The sequence below is a fragment of the Pristiophorus japonicus genome, chromosome 1, assembly GCF_044704955.1.
Source record: "Pristiophorus japonicus isolate sPriJap1 chromosome 1, sPriJap1.hap1, whole genome shotgun sequence".
NCBI lineage: Eukaryota > Metazoa > Chordata > Chondrichthyes > Pristiophoridae > Pristiophorus > Pristiophorus japonicus.
In genome coordinates, this window is record NC_091977.1 from 441,452,456 (window position 1) to 441,469,047 (window position 16,592).

The 16,592-nt window shown below is 45.5% G+C and overlaps 1 protein-coding gene and 1 long non-coding RNA gene across 3 annotated transcripts in view; one reads left to right on the plus strand and one right to left on the minus strand.

Annotated features, from left to right (window-relative positions):
* The window catches only part of LOC139275800 (uncharacterized), a 172,392-nt gene that overhangs the window by 81,714 nt on the left and 74,086 nt on the right, over positions 1–16,592 (plus strand). The gene's annotated exons all lie outside the window — the stretch shown is intronic.
* colec12 (collectin sub-family member 12) overlaps positions 1–16,592 on the minus strand; it is a 416,325-nt gene that overhangs the window by 81,289 nt on the left and 318,444 nt on the right. Inside the window, exon 1 of one of the 2 annotated variants that reach the window (XM_070893000.1) lies at positions 12,429–12,509. The exons of the other annotated variant lie outside the window; for it this stretch is intronic. The gene's annotated coding sequence lies outside the window, so the exon portion shown is untranslated. Of the gene's footprint in view, positions 1–12,428; positions 12,510–16,592 lie in introns of those variants that run through there. 2 annotated transcript variants of the gene reach the window in all.

Below are 16,592 nucleotides of genomic sequence, written 5' to 3' on the forward strand. Positions count from 1 at the left end.
GCTGTTAGTGGGAGCTTGCTGTGCGCAAATTGGCTGCCGCGTTTCCTACATTACAACAGTGACTACACACCAAAAGTACTCCATTGGCTGTAAAGCGCTTTGAGATGTTCGGTTGTCCGTGAAAGGAGCTATATAAATGCAAGCCTTTTCTTTCTTTTATTACAGGTGCCTTCTTTTGGATGGATCATAGATTGTTACACTCAGTACACTTGGCACCTTAATGTTACAATGAAATATTACAATTTCTAATTAAGCAACTGTCAGGTCACATGTGCAAAACTTTGCATGATCATCATCCTCTCCAAACACTGAAACACTCCACAAAGCAAGGCTCACACATTCAACAGAAGTTGTCCTTTTTTTAGTCGGTCTCCCTCCACAGATTCAGTGGATAAATGCGCTGATCCTTGTTATGGATATAGTTGTACAGAATTCAAGTATAGAGTGCAGGTTCAGGGTGGCCAAAAGGGTGCGAGTTGGAAGTGGTCAATGACTGCTCCCTAAAGATTCTAGGGCAGTGTTAGATGGCTGCAGCCAAAGCTGTATTGCCCGAACGGTCCATTATTAAACTTGAGCTTTATGCAGGCTGCAAGTGTTTGGAGCAAGCTCTCCATCCAGTCACCTCATTGGAACAACCTCTCTCTTCATTGCCAGATTACTTCTGTCATCTCAATTTCACCTGCAATCTATTCCATCAGCATGCTTACAGTTTATACTGTTTCACCTTGGTCCTCAGAATCTGATCACAATCAGCCCCAACACCGGCAGTACCAACAACAACACCAACCTTCTCTGCAATCACCTAATGCAACACAGGACACAGGGCATCAGCACCCAACCACATTGCTGCCCGGCAGGCCAGGGATGGCCTCACCATGGCCACATTTACTTCACTTGATGCTGTACACCCTGGCCGCCACATGATGTTCCAGGTTGGCACCATCCCACACCAACACCATAAAGCATCCCTGCAATGTCCAAGCCGTTCCTTTCACATTCATCACCATTGTGGGGTGTACCATTATGTCTCACCACTCACTACAACTCACCAAGCCACTTCCAAAGGTGCACACAAATCTGTCCAAGAACACAAAGTATTGAAAATAAAGGTTTCAATGTTTGACACCACATTAACAGAAACTTTACATGAACATTAGATAAAACACACAAATGGCTACCCTTGTGTGTTGTTAATTGGTATGATTGGACTAGGATGAGGATGAGTGTGAGGGGTGGCTGGTAAGATGGAATTTGATAATGTAGAGAAAGTGGGGGTCCGAAATTGCCCCCCCGCCCAAGACGGGACACACACCAGCTGTTTTGAGTGTTTTTACCGCCGTGGTGGTTGAGGTTGCCTCTTGAGCAAAATTCCGCTCTTTGTTTTTTTTTTACTCGGATCCGGAAGTCATTCTTAATGGGGGCAGATGTGTGGTGGTGACACCATTAGAGGGGCAGATGTTGGGGGCAGTGTGGAGTGGTCACTGTGAGGACATCATCATGGCGCCGTGTCACCACGTCGCTCCCCTTCACTTCAAGGGGAAGCTTTGCGCGATCTTTAAACTTCGGTGCACTGGACCACCAGGGAGGGTTATGGCCAGGCCAGCGGCCTGACACCCAAGAGGGGGTGTCAGACTGCCTGTTGCCGGCCCAGCCGAACCCGGAGGAATAACTGTCGGGCCGACATGGCAGTCGGCCAACAAAAAAAAAAACACGGTGGCAGTGGCAGTAGGCCCTCTGCTTTAAGGGGAGCCATGCTGCCATTACAGGAGTCCTCAGACTCACTGGACCACCATGAAAAAGCTTGTTTGGCACCGCCGGGCGGGCTGAAGATTTTCACAGTGGAATTTCACCGTCAGGGGGTAGATCGGTGGTGCACCAACATCGGAAAGTGCCGCACTTAACTCACTTTACGCACCTTGGGACACTTTACTACATTAAAGGCGCTATATAAATAAAAGTTATTATTATTAAACACAGATCAGCAGCAGCGGAGCGATGGGGTGGCGGGGGGGGGCACTGCTGGGATAACACGGGAGCAGAATTTTGATAATGGCGGTCATTACACGAAAAGTCGGTGGCCACTGCATCCGCAGTGTGGCTGCCGCTTTCCGATGTTAAGAGACCTTAAGGAAAGGGGAAATTTCAGCCCCAGGGATGGGTAGAGGTGCAAGTAAGTTGGTGTAAGGACGTGCAGAAGTAGGGTAGGGAAGGCAGAGTGATGGGGATGTGATGTGAGGCACAGCAGAATGAAGGTGAGTGTGGCTTTGTACTCATGTTTCCTGATCGAATGAGATCATTGAAAGGTTTGTGCCACTGCAACCAGGTCCTCTTGACGACATCTCTGTTTGTGACCTCCTGTGCAGTGTGAAACCAGGCTGTGTTGGTGTCCTGGGGAGGTAGCTTCCACTAATGGGAAGGGAAGAGGACCCCCCTGCGTGCTGCGACTCCTTCCATAAGCGTACGGAGGGAGTCATGGGAAAACCCCTGGGTGCAACCCTGCACCTCTATGCAGTGATTGACAGTATTTGCAGCACTTCGATGCTGTGAATACTGACAGCACAAAAGTCAAAAGTAAGGTGGCCATGGTCCCTTTAAGAAAACAGACTCATGATGCGTCATGAATGACATCACTAGACCCGCTCCATCTAATTGTTCCGGGAAATGCGACTGGCGGGCTTAACTAGCCTCAATAGGGCTAATGAGGTAAGGAACCAGCAATGGGATCACAACCTGCCTCTGACTGCACAAGGCCCACCGAGGTAAGCAAAATCTTGGTCTTGGATTGCATGAATATTATTACTAAAATAGCTTGTTTTGGGACAATTTTATTAGTGCTTTGGCTTCTCACTCAGTTGAATCTCTATTTTACAATGATTTCAGATACCCTCCATCCTCAAGTAAAAATGGGTAAAACACAGATTTTTTTTTTAATAATATAGTTCTGATTTTAGTTCCCGCCACTAAATAGCTACAAGTGCAGACTATGGGTGACATTAGTGAAATGATTTTTGAGCTACACTGTGCAGACTATCATTTAACAGAAGTATTTTTCTTCTGACAAGCTGACACATGTGTTTCTTGCACGCCACAGGTTATTACGTTACTATATTACTCGACCAACTGTGCTCCAGACCCAGCTATTGTGTCTGATTTATTTATTTTGTTTCTCTGAAACACGTTGGTGAGTCATGGGTATCATAACAACAATAATGGGTCGATTCCAGCGGATCATTTCTTTTTTCCCAGAAACCCTGCGTCGCAAGAATCATTTTTCCTACTGTGTGGTAGAACTCTGGAGATGCCAATAATCCTACAAAAAAAACATGAAGGCGAGCTGACAGTAGTCCAGAACTAACAGTCTGTGTAATGGAAGGTTGCTATTCCTGTAATAGCTCTCACATTTGGCATTCCTCCTCAGCAAAATGGAAACAGATGTTTGATGTCCTCACCCAGGTATCCTCATCTGGTGGCAAAGGGAGCATTTCAAAAATGTCATGTGATTTTCTGTTTTACAGTTGCAGAAAGCACTAGAACCTTCCATTCATTGGTACAGAAGGGAAGATCAAAACAGAAAATGCTGATACTCTGACATGTGTTTTCAGTACTAGCCAAAAATGCAATGATTGAAACTGTTGGAGCGTTAGTCTGATTTAAAAGAAAGCTTCTGCCAGTTCTGCAGGCTGTAGTCTAATGCTTCACTGGCAACAGAGATGGATTCTGGGACATAAGAACATAATAAATAGGAGCAAGAGTAGGCCATACAGCCCCTCGAGACTGCTCCACCATTCAATAAGATCATGACTGATCTGATCTTGGCCTGGGTGTCATGGTACATCAATCATTGAAAGTTGGCATGCAGGTATAGCAGGTGGTGAAGAAAGCAAATGGCATGTTGGCCTTCATAGCGAGAGGGTTTGAGTATAGGAGCAGAGAGGTCTTGCTGCAGTTGTACAGGACCTTGGTGAGACCACACCTTGAGTATTGTGTGCAGTTTTGGTTTCCTAATCTGAGGAAGGACATTCTTGCTATCGAGGGAGTGCAGCAAAGGTTCACCAGACTGATTCCCGTGATGGCAGGACTAACATATGAAGAAAGACTGGATCGACTAGGCTTATATTCACTGGAATTTAGAAGAATGAGAGAGGATCTCATAGAAGCATATAAAATTCTGACGGGATTGGACAGGTTAGATGCAAAAAAAATGTTCCCGATGTTGGGGAAGTCCAGAACCAGGGGTCACAGTCTAAGGATAAGGGGTAAGTCATATAGGACAGATATGAGGAGAAACTTTTTCACCCAGAGAATTGTGAACCTATGGAATTCTCTACCACAGAAAGTTGCTGAATCCAGTTCGTTGAATATATTCAAAAAGGAGTTAGATGTGGCTCTTACGGCTAAAGGGATCAGGGGGTATGGAGAGAAGGCAAGAGTGGGGCACTGAAGTTGCATGATCAGCCATGATCATACTGAATGGTGGTGCAGGCTCGAAGGGCCGAATGGCCTGCTCCTACACCTATTTTCTATGTTGCTATGTTTCAACTTTACTTTCCTGCCTGTTCCCCATAATCCTTGATTCCCCTATAGTTCAAGAGTCTGTCTATCTCAGCCTTGAATATACTCAATGACTCAGCCGCTACAGGTCTCTGGGGTAGAGAATTCCAAAGATTCGCGACTCTCTGAGAGAAGAAATTCCTCATCTCTGTCTTAAATGGGCAACCCCTTATTCTGAAACTACGCCCCCTAGTTCTAGATTCCCCCCTGAGGGGAAACATCCTCTCTGCATCTACCCTGTCAAGCCCCCTCAGAATCTTATATGTTTCAATAAGATCACCTCTCATTCTTCTAAATTCCAATGAGTACAGGCCCAACCTGCTCAACCTTTCCTCATGAGAGAGCCCTTCATCCCAGGAATCTTCTCTGAACTGCCTTCAGTGCAAGTATGTCCCTCCTTAAATAAGGAGACCAAAGATGTCATATATCTCACATTACTGTATATAACTGTATCTTACCATGCTATACATGACTGTAACTGGATATGACCTGTAACAATAAGCATACCTTACCACCAGGGGTGCACTTGCAGGGGACACTTCATACCTGTCCCACTGAGGTATATAAAGGGAGGTCTCAGGCAAGTGCAGCACTGGAGAGCTGTGAATTAAAGGTGCAGGTCCTGAGTGACCTTGACTTCAGCATGTGTCTCATGTAAGTCAGTACATTAGAGTCAGGACTTAACAGTGGCGACGAGTTACGGGATCACAGAATCCACAGAATGGCTACCAACAGCTCAGATGAGAAATACAATGCTGGAGACAATTGGGATGACTTTATAGAAAGGATCCAGCACTGCTTTGTGACCAAAGACTGGCTGGGTGACGATAAGGCAGACAAGAGAAGAGCTCATCTCTTGACCAGCTGTGGCTCGAAAACATACGCTTTAATGAAAGACCTGCTGGCACCCGAGAAACCAGCAAGCAAGTCGTTTGAGGAGTTGAGCACACTGGTGAGAGACCACCTGAAGCTGCAGCCTACACATGGCCAGACACAGGTTCTACAACTACAGACGTTGTGCGGGCAAAAGCATACCCGACTTCGTGGCGGAACTTCGGAGGCTGGCTAGTTCATGTGAGTTCCCCGATGAACTAAGGAGAGAAGTACTGAGAGACTTTTTAATTGAAGGAATAGGCCACGCAGGCATTTTCCGAAAGCTTATAGAGACTAAGAACTTGACTCTAGAGGCAGCAACACTGGTCGCACAGAGGTTCTTGGCAGGCAAAGAAGAAACGAGGCTGATCTATACTTCGGGTACGACAACCAACGAGGCATCGGAACAAGGGGTTCACATTGTGAAACAAACCGCTACCCCCACACACAGACAAAGACAGGAGAGCAGGCCTTCAACAGCAGACAGTGGCGCCAGAAGCCATCAAAATCAAGGGCCACATGAACGGCCGATCACACCTCATCAACCCACAATGCAAGTAATCAACAACAGATTGAGAGAAGCTCAAGGGAGGTCAGCCAGACGCAGTTTATCCTTCGGAAACAATGGAAATGGTCTGTGTTGGAGATGTGGGAGAAGGCACTCAACCAGGGTGTGTCGATTTCAGCATGCCGTTTGCAGAAACTGCAACTACACAGGGCATCTGGCTCGCATGTGCAGAAAAACAGCAGCTTGGCTGCTATACGAATCAGAAGGGTCGGAAAGCGGACCAGAAGACAGTTGGAACAGTGCACAGGATGCCGAGGTACAGCGGGTTAACACTATCAATGTCCATTGTTCTTACACCAAGACACCTCCAATTATGATGAGGGTTCTACTCAACGGGATACACGTCAACATGGAACGGGACACAGGGGCCAGTCAATCCCTCATGAGCGTTCAACAATTTGAACAGCTGTGGCCGCACAAAAGCAACAGACCAAAACTCACAAAGATCGACACCAAACTAAGGACCTATACTAAAGAAATCGTCCCAGTCCTTGGCAGCGCCATGCTCTCAGTCACACACAAAGGGATGGTGCACCGACTTTCCCTGTGGATTGTCCCTGGGGATCTCCCAGCCCTGTTGGGGAGAAGCTGGCTAGCAGAACTTAATTGGAAATGGGATGATGTGCACGCCATGTCATCAGAGGAACGGACCTCCTGCTCAACAGTTCTAAGCCGTTTTGAACATCTCTTTCAGCCAGGTGTGGGCATGTTCAAAGGGGCTAAAGTTAGAATCTACATCACACAGAATGCCAGACCGGTCCATCACAAGGCTAGAGCTGTGCCTTATGTGATGAGGGAAAAGGTTGAAAACGAACTGGACCGGCTTCTGCGGGAAGGCATAATTTCTCCCGTGGAATTCAGCGACTGGGCAAACCCCATCGTCCCCGTCATGAAGCCTGATGGATCCGTACGAATCTGTGGGGATTACAAGTCTACCATAAACAGAGTCTACCTACAGGACCAATACCCGCTGCCCAGAGCGGAGGACCTATTTGCCACGTTGGCTGGAGGAAAACTTTTCTCGAAACTTGACCTCACATCTGCGTATATGATGCAAGAACTGACCGAAGAGTCTAAGCTACTCACCACCATCAACACACATCGAGGCCTTTTTGTGTACAATCGATGCCCATTCGGCATCAGGTCAGCAGCTGCTATATTCCAGCACGACATGGAAGGTCTGCTCATGTCCATCCCGGGGACGGTTGTGTTTCAAGATGACATACTCATCACGGGCAGGGACACTGATTCTCATCTCCACAATCTTGAGGAAGTACTAAGTCGATTGGATCGGGTAGGCCTAAGAGTTAAGAAATCCAAGTGTCTGTTTCTCGCGCCTGAGGATAAATTTTTAGGCAGAAGGATTGCCGCTGAAGGAATCCGCCCAACCAAATCCAAAACCAAAGCGATTCGCCTGGCACCCAGGCCCCAGAATGTCTTGGAACTGCGCGCCTTTCTCAGGCTACTCAATTACTTTGGGAACTTTATGCAGAACTTGAGCACGCTGCTGGAGTCTCTCCACGTGCTACTCAGAAAGGGGTGCGATTGGTTTTGGGGGGACGCCCAAGAACGCGCCTTCAATAAGGCATGCAACCTTCTATGTTCCAAGAGAGTTTTAGCCTCTTTTGACCCAGGTAAAAAGTTAGACCTTACGTGTGATGCATCAGCGTACGGGGTCGGGTGCATTTTACAGTATGTCAATGATGCGGGTAAATTGCAGCCTGTTGCTTGTGCCTCCAGGTCACTTTCGCAGGCGGCGAGCGGGTACGGTATGGTTGAGAAGGAGGCGCTCACGTGCGTGTACGGTGTCAAAAAGATGCACCAATACCTTTTTCGGAGCCAAGTTTGCATTAGAAACCGACCACAAACCCCTCACGTCCCTACTATCCGAGTGCAAGGCAATCAACGCCAACGCCTCGGCGCGCATTCAGTGGTGGGCACTCATGGTGGCATCTTACGACTACACGATAAGGCACAGACCAGGCACAGACAACTGTGCCGACGCGCTTAGCAGGCTACCCCTGGCGACCACAGAAGGGTTCGACGAACAGGACTGTGAAATGGTCATGGCGATCAATGCCTTTGAATCCACAGGTTCGCCCATGACGGCTTGCCAAATCAGAGCCTGGACGACCAGCGACCCCACGTTATCTCTAGTTAAAAGATGCATTTTAACCGGTGACTGGGCAGAGGCTCGCGATGCCTGCCCCGAGGAGGTCAAACCCTTCCATAGGCGCATGCATGAACTCTCACTACAGGCAGACTGCCTGATGTGGGGCAGCCGAGTAGTTATGCCCTTATGAGGCAGGGAGGCGTTTGTCCGGGAGCTCCATCACAAGCACCCGGGGATCGTCCTTATGAAGGCCATAGCCAGATCTCATGTCTGGTGGCCTAGCATTGACGCGAACTTGGAGCTCTGCGTCCGTCAGTGCACCATTTGTGCCCAATTCAGTAATGCCCCCCGGGAGGCCCCTCTAAGCCCCTGGCCCTGGCCCACCAAACCATGGTCGCGGGTGCATGTAGACTATGTGGGCCCATTTATGGGCAAAATGTTCCTCGTAGTCATTGATGCATTTTCAAAATGGATCGAGTGCACCATTTTAAACTCGAGCACCACCTCCACCACTGTGGAGAGCCTTAGAACCATGTTTGCAACGCACGGCATTCCTGACATATTAGTCAGTGATAATGGTCCGTGCTTCACCAGCGTAGAATTTCACGATTTTATAGTTGACCAAGGTATAAATCACGTTAAGACGGCACCTTTCAAGCCGGCCTCCAATGACCAGGCGGAGCGAGCAGTGCAGATCATTAAACAAGGCATGCTCAGAATCCAAGGTCCCACACTGTAGAGCCGCCTGTCGCGACTGCTGCTGGCATACAGATCTCGTCCGCATTCGTTGACTGGGGTTCCCCCTGCGCAACTATTGATGAAACGAACCTTAAAAACCAGGCTCTCGTTAATCCTCCCAGACATGCATGAAATTGTTGAGGCTAAGCGTCAAAAGCTAACTGAGTACCATGACCGAAATTCGAGGGGGAGGTCGAATGAGATAGGGGACAAAGTGTTTGTGCTAAACTATGGCCGGGTCCCAAATGGCTTGCAGGGACAGTAACAGACAAAGAGGGAAACAGGTTACTGGTTGTACAAATGAACAATGGCCAAACCTGCCGGAGGCATGTAGACCAAGTAAAAAGTAGATTCACTGATAACACTGAAGAACCAGAGGCAGACTAGAATGTGGAACTCACACCACACCTGGTGGACAGACAGGTGGAACAACCTGAGGAAAGGGCAGTCTCAACAGAAAGCCCAGGCGAGATACCAGCAATCACACCGAACGAAACAGACAGCCCAGGTGAGAATCACACCGAACGAAAAACAACTGAACCACAACTAAGACGCTCCACGCGAGAGCGCAGACTACCTGAGAGACTAAATCTATAAAGGCAATAAGACCTTGGGGGAGGGTGATGTCATGTATCTCACATTACTGTATATAACTGTATCTTACCATGCTATACATGACTGTAACCGGATATGACCTGTAACAATAAGCATACCTTACCACCAGCAATGCACTTGCAGGAGACACTCCATACCTGTCCCACTGTGGTATTTAAAGAGAGGCCTCAGGCAAGTGCAGCACTGGAGAGCTGTGAATTAAAGGTGCAGGTCCTGAGTGACCTTGACTTCAGCATGTGTCTCATGTGAGTCAGTACATTAGAGTCAGGACTTAACAAAAACTGTACGCAGTACTCTAGGTGTGGTCTCACCAATGCCCTATACAGTTGAAACAAGATTTCCCTGCTTTATACTCCATCCCCCTTTCAATAAAGGCCAACATTCCATTTGCCTTCCTCATTACTTGCTGTACTTGTATGCTAACTTTTTGTGTTTCATGAACGAGGATACCCAGATCCTTCTGTACTGCAGTATTCTGTGATCTCTCTCCATTTAAATCATATTTTGCTTTTCTATTCTTCCTACCTCACATTTTCCCACATTATACTCCATCTGCCAAATTTTTGCCCACTCACTTAACCTATCTATATCCCTTTGCAGACTCTTGTGTTCTCCTCACCACCAATCTTTGTATCGTCAGCAAATGGCTACAATACACTTGGTCTCTTCACCCAAGTCATTAATATAGATTGTAAATAGTTGAGGCCCCAGTACTGATCCCTGTGGCACCCCATTAGTTACAGTTTGCCAACATGAAAAAGACCCATTTATCCCAACTCTCTGTTTTCTGTTAGTTTGTCAATCCTCTATCCATGCTAATATATTACCCCCAACACCATGAGCTCTTATCTTGTGTAGTAACCTTTTATGTGGCATATTATCGAATGCCTTTTAGAAATCCAAATACAATGCATCTACTGGTTCCCTTTTATCCACCCAGCTCGTTACATCCACAAAGAACTTTATTAAATTTGTCAAATACGATTTACCTTTCATAAAACCATGTTGACTCTGCTTGATTGTATTATGGAAACATGGAAACATAGAAATTTACAGAGCAGAAGGAGGCCATTTCGGCCCATCGTGTCTGCGCCGGCAGACAAAGAGCCACACGGCCCTCAGTCAGCAGTCCTGAAGGTTCCATATAAACCAATGAACAATGGCGGAACGGTAAAGAGCACCCAGCCCAACCAGTCCACCTCACACATCTGCGACACCCCTTACACTGAAATACTCCACACTCCACCCCAATCGGAGCCATGTGATCTCCTGGGAGAAGCAAAAACCAGAAAAATACCCAGGCAAATTGGGAGAAAAAAATCTGGTAAAATTCCTCTCCAACCCATCCAGGCGATCGAAACTAGTCCAGGAGATTACCCTGGCCGTATTCGATTCCCTGCAGTACTTACCATCGCATCTGCGCCAATCTAATCCCAATTACCAGCTCCAGGTCCGTAACCCTGCAGGTTACGGCACTTTAAGTGCCCATCCAAGTATCTTTTAAATGTGGTGAGCGTTTCTGCATCCACCACCCTTCCAGGCAGTGAGTTCCAAACCCCCACAACCCTCTGTGTGAAGAAGTCCCCCCTCAAATCCCCTCTGAACCTTCCACCAACCACCTTAAACCTATGCCCTCTCGTAATTGACCCCATCACCAATGGAAATAGGCCCTTGTTATCCACTATATCCAGGCCCCTCAAAATTTTGTACAGCTCAATGAGGTCTCCTCTCAATCTCCTCTGTTCCAATGAGAACAAACCCAACCTATCCAATCTGTCCTCATAGCTAAGATTCTCCATTCCAGGCAGCATCCTAGTAAATCTCCTCTGCACCCTCTCCAGTGCAATCACGTCCTTCCTATAATACGGCAACCAGAACTGCACGCAGTACTCCAGCTGTGGCCTAACCAGAGTATTACGCAATTTAAGCATAACCTGCCTGCTCTTGTATTCTATGCCTCAGCCAATAAAGGCAAGCATTCCGTATGCCTTCTTAACCACCTTATCCATCTGGTCTGCTACTTTCAGGGATCTGTGGACAAGCACTCCAAGGTCCCTTTGTTCATCTACACTATTAAGTAGCCTACCGCTTAATGTGCATACCCTTTCCTTATTAGCCCTCCCAAAGTGCATTACCTCACACTTGTCCGAATTAAATTCCACTTACCACTGCTCTGCCCACCTGACCAGTAGATTGATATTCTCCTGCAGTCCATGACTTTCCTCTTCATTATCAACCACACAGCCAATTTTAGTGTCATCTGCAAACTTCTGAATCATACCCCCTATATTCAAATCTAAATCATTGATATATACCACAAAAAGCAAGGGACCCAGTATTGAGCCCTGCGGAACCCACTGGATACATCCTTCCAGTCACAAACACATCCATCAACCATTACCCTTTGCTTCCTACCTCTAAGCCAATTTTGGATCCAACTTGCCACTTTGCCCTGGATCCCATGGGCTTTAACCTTTGTGACCAGTCTACCATGTGGGACCTTATCAAAAGCTTTACTAAAGTTCATGTACACTACATCATACGCACTACCCTCATCGATCCTCTTGGTTACCTCCTCAAAAAATTCAATCAGGTTAGTCAAACACGATCTTCCTTTAACAAATCCGTGCTGACTGTCCCTAATTAATCCTTGGCTTTCCAAATATAGATTTATCCTGTCTGTTAGGATTTTTTCCAATAATTTTACCACCACTGAGGTTAGGCTGACAGGCCTGTAATTACTCAGCCTATACATTTCTCCCTTCTTAAACAAGGATACCACATTAGCAGTCCTCCATGATTTTCTAAATGTCCTGCTACTACTTCCTTAGTAATGGATTCTAGCATTTTCCCAATGACAAATGTTAGGCTATCTGGCATTTTGGGCCCAAGTTTCCGATATCCGCTAGAACGGTGCACCTCCGAGAGGCCCGCCTATTTTGTAGAATGAAAAGCACGCCAAAAACTTACCTCACGATTCTCCGAGTGCAGCAGGCCTGTTCAGCAGTCAGCGCGACGCAGCACAACAGCAGGGGGGCGGAGCTACAGCCCTGGGCCAAAAAGAGTGCCCGCAGTTGCGCGCGTGCGCAGTAGCTCCTGGCCCCCAGATTCTGTGTGCGTGTGCTGCTGGCTGTGTGGGAGGGGCCCGAGGCACGCAACCCCTAGCCCTGGCCGAATGGGCTCCTGGAGCGGGCAGAGTGCCAATTCCAGCCTGCAGCACCAGCCCCTAGCCCTGGTTAAATGGACTCCTGTAGAGTGCCGATTTCCAGCCTGCAGTATGCAGCCCCTAGCCCTGGCCAGGCTCTCGAACGGGTAGGTGAGTTGGAATTTTTAATTTTTAATTTATTGATTTATTGAATGATTTTTTATTTTTTATTTATTGATTTATTGATTTATTTATCATTTATTATTGATTATGGTTCTTTATTTTTTAAAGTGAAGTATTTAATGCTTTGGAAAATCCCCTAACTTCCCTCTAACTTCCCTTCCCCCACTATCTCTGGCTTACCTGCGCCTAATTCTAAAGTGTACGCTAGGTTTTTCTGAGCGTACAAAAGTCGTCACTTACTACGTTCTAAATTAGTTTAGAGTAATTTTTCGGTGCCTAAACTTGCAAAACAGGCGTAAGTGGCTGGTAACGCCCCCTTTTGAAAAAAAAACGGAACTAAAACAAAACGAAACTAACTCACTAGAACTGGAGCAAACTAAATGCAGAGAATTGCGATTTCTAAGATACTCCAAACTAAATTAGTTGCTCCAAAAAAATAGGAGCAACTCCACCCGAAACTTGGGCCCATAGTTTCCTGCTTTCTGTCTCCCTTCTTTCGTGAATAGGGGCACTACATTTGCGGTTTCTAATCCGCTGGGAGCTTTCCAGATTCTAAGGAATTTTGGAAGATTACAGCAATGCATCCACTATCTCTGCAGCCACTTCTTTTAAGACCCTATAATGCAGGCCATCAGATCCAGGGAAAGTGTCAACCTTTAGTCCCATAAGTTTTCCTAGTACTTTTTCTCTAGTGATAATGATTGTTTAAATTTCTTCCCTCCCTTTTTCCCCCTGATCTTCTACTATTATTGGAATGTTTTTAGTGTTTTCTACCATGAAGACAGATACAAAATATTTGTTCAAAGACTCTGCCATTTCCTTGTTTCCCATTATTAATTCCCCAGTCTCATCCTTTAAGGGACCAACATTTACTTTAGCTACTCTCTTCCTTTTTATATACTTGTAGAAGCTCTTTCTGTTTTTATATTTCTTGCTAGTTTACTCTCATAATCTATTTCCTCCCTCTTTATTATTTTTTTAGTCGTCCTTTGCTGGTTTCTAAAAATTTCCCAATCCTCTGGCATACCACTAATCTTCACAACATTGTATGCCTTTGTTTTCAATTTGATACCATCCTTTACTTCCTTAGTTAGCCACGGATGCTTCATCCTTCTCGTAGAGTCTTTCTTTCTCAATGGAATATATCTTTGTTGAGAATGATGAAATATTTCCTTAAATGTCTGCCACTACTTATCTACTGTCTTACTAATTTCCCAGTCCACTTTAGCCAACTCTATCTTCATTCCTTTGTAATTGCCTTTATTTAGGTTTAAGACACTAGTTTCAGACCCAAGTTTCTCACCCTGAAACTGAATGTGAAATTCTATCACGTTATGACCACTCTTTCCTAGATGATCCTTTACTATGAAATCTTTAATTAATCCTGTCTCATTACACATTACCAGATCTAAAATAGCCTGTTCCATGGTTGGTTCCACAATGTATTGTTCTAAGAAACTCCCTAATACACTCTATGAACCCGTCTTCAAGGCCCTTTGCCAATTTGATTTGTCCAATCTATATGAAGATTAAAGTTGCCCATGATTATTGCAGTACCTCTCTTACAAGCCCCCATTATTTCGTGATTTATACTGTGTCCTGCAGTGTAGACTACTCCCACCAGTGACTTCTTTCACTTGCTATTTCTTATCTCCACCCAAACTGATTCTACATCTTGATCTTCCAAGCCAACAGCATCTTACTCATTACAGCTAGTTTTATTCTAAATTAGGATAAACGGTTGATTTCCTTCCCCTTCCCCCAGCACATTTTGCACACACTCGACTTGACCTCCACTGAGCTTGTCTGTTTCTAGAGTCAGCTAAATTAAATGGACTGTTTGAGCACCAGGCAGGACTATTGCTCCGAATTGGCGCACACTTCAAATCAGAGCTGAGAACTTTAAAAGCCTGCAGCAACGTAACTCTCAAGTAATGTTTTAGCCTGCTGGAAGTGTCAAACAGCAGCTAAATCACCTCCACCTCCACAGTGCAGATCTACTGCATCAAAGACTAGGAAGATAAACTTGCGTGAGGTCCCAGGAAGTTGCTGGCTGCTCCCTGTACAGATCCTCTGATCTGAACATGCAGCTCCGCAACATCTAATGCCCAGTTTTCATGGATGCTCTTCATTTCAGACAACTGCTTACAGAATCTCTGGAAAATGATACAACATCACTCCTGCATCATTTGCATGACACGTAAATGCTCTCGCCTGTTTCAGACAGGTGTTTCCTAGCCCCATCCATTTGGCACCAGGAAATATATGTCATATACAAACGGACTGGAGGCCTGGTCATAGAGGGTATTAGGGCTACGAAATTAAGCTCCATGAAGTGTACTGACTGAGTCACATTTTTTCAAAGAGAAGCCTGAGGCATAATAATTTTGGATTATACAACCAAAAGATGTGAATCTAATGTTCAGTCATTTTCCATTTTAATAGTTTTTTCTAGTTTCAACATTTAAGTGTGGGTTGAATGACATGCTTCCCCATTCCCACGAGACTATTAGATGGAGCAATTATAACTTTTAGTGAGAACTGAACATCTGAATTAAAGTGCAAACTATTGCTTTACCCCAAATCCAAATGTAATTAAAATGGAATCAATTCAGATTTGTCCAAATTAATGTTCTCAATTTCTGGTTAGTCCTGAAGTATATTTTGAATGCAGTGTTCATCCACAGATCAGAAACTACACTTAATACATTTCTCCAACACCCACCTCTCCCACAACCACCACCAACCATAAAGTAAAGCCAATCTTCCAACCTCTTCGCCTCACTCTCAGGTAAAGCTTCCTTAGCCTCTACATATTGTTGTAGGGACAAGAGCACCTCTCTGTAGTAGTGATGAAAGAGATTCCACAGACTCCAGTATTGCTTTCACATTCCTTCAATGGCCACCATTTTGAGAAGGTCTCCAGCAATGTTCCCACTTATTTTTTGGGGGGTACGCGGCCCCTTTAACGGGCTGCGCGGCCCATTCAAATTTCCACGCATGCGTGTTTTTTTCATTTAAAAGCAGCTGAGCGGCCTGCACGGGGCCTCCAGACCACAGCTTAATGGAAACATTGGTCTCCAGGCCTCCCAATCCACCATTGCTTCACCTTTAGCTAACTTCCTTCAGCCTTTTTGCTATTACTTACATATGCAAGCTACACACCTGTCTTAATTTCTAGTAGCTTTTAAAAAAAACTCAATATGACAGACATCTCATGCGATAATCAATATGTTTAAAAATAGCACACAGAAGAATTTCTGCTTATGTTAATCTCATTCTCTCATTTCTATGCTATCTGGGGAGTGGAGCAGAAATGTTCTCCGCCAATGTAAAACCTTGCCCTCTGGGAATAAATCAGGAAATTGCAGGCACTCATCCCACGATTTTGTGTCCATTAATCCTAATGTGAAAAATCATGGGGAGCACACCAATGATTTTCCAATATGTGCTCTCAGCGGTTAAGGCTGTGCAATGAACATGCAATTAGAAAATCGGCCCAGATCTGTATGAGAATTCTTCTTATTTGATTTTCAATCTAATCAAATCCAGAAGAACACTGTTATCTTCAACCGGCCATGATGAACAAAAACAGAAGCTGAGAACCAATCATGAAAATAATAACATGATAATAGTTTAATAGTGTAACTATGTCTGGAACAAATTCAGAATTGATACTGATTAAATTCCCATGGAAAGGCCTGGATCCTGTAAAGTTTTATTGAACTACTTTATTTTCATATTTAAAATATAACCCTTCCAGAATATAGGGCCACTAAGGGATGCACAAGATAAACTCACAGGTA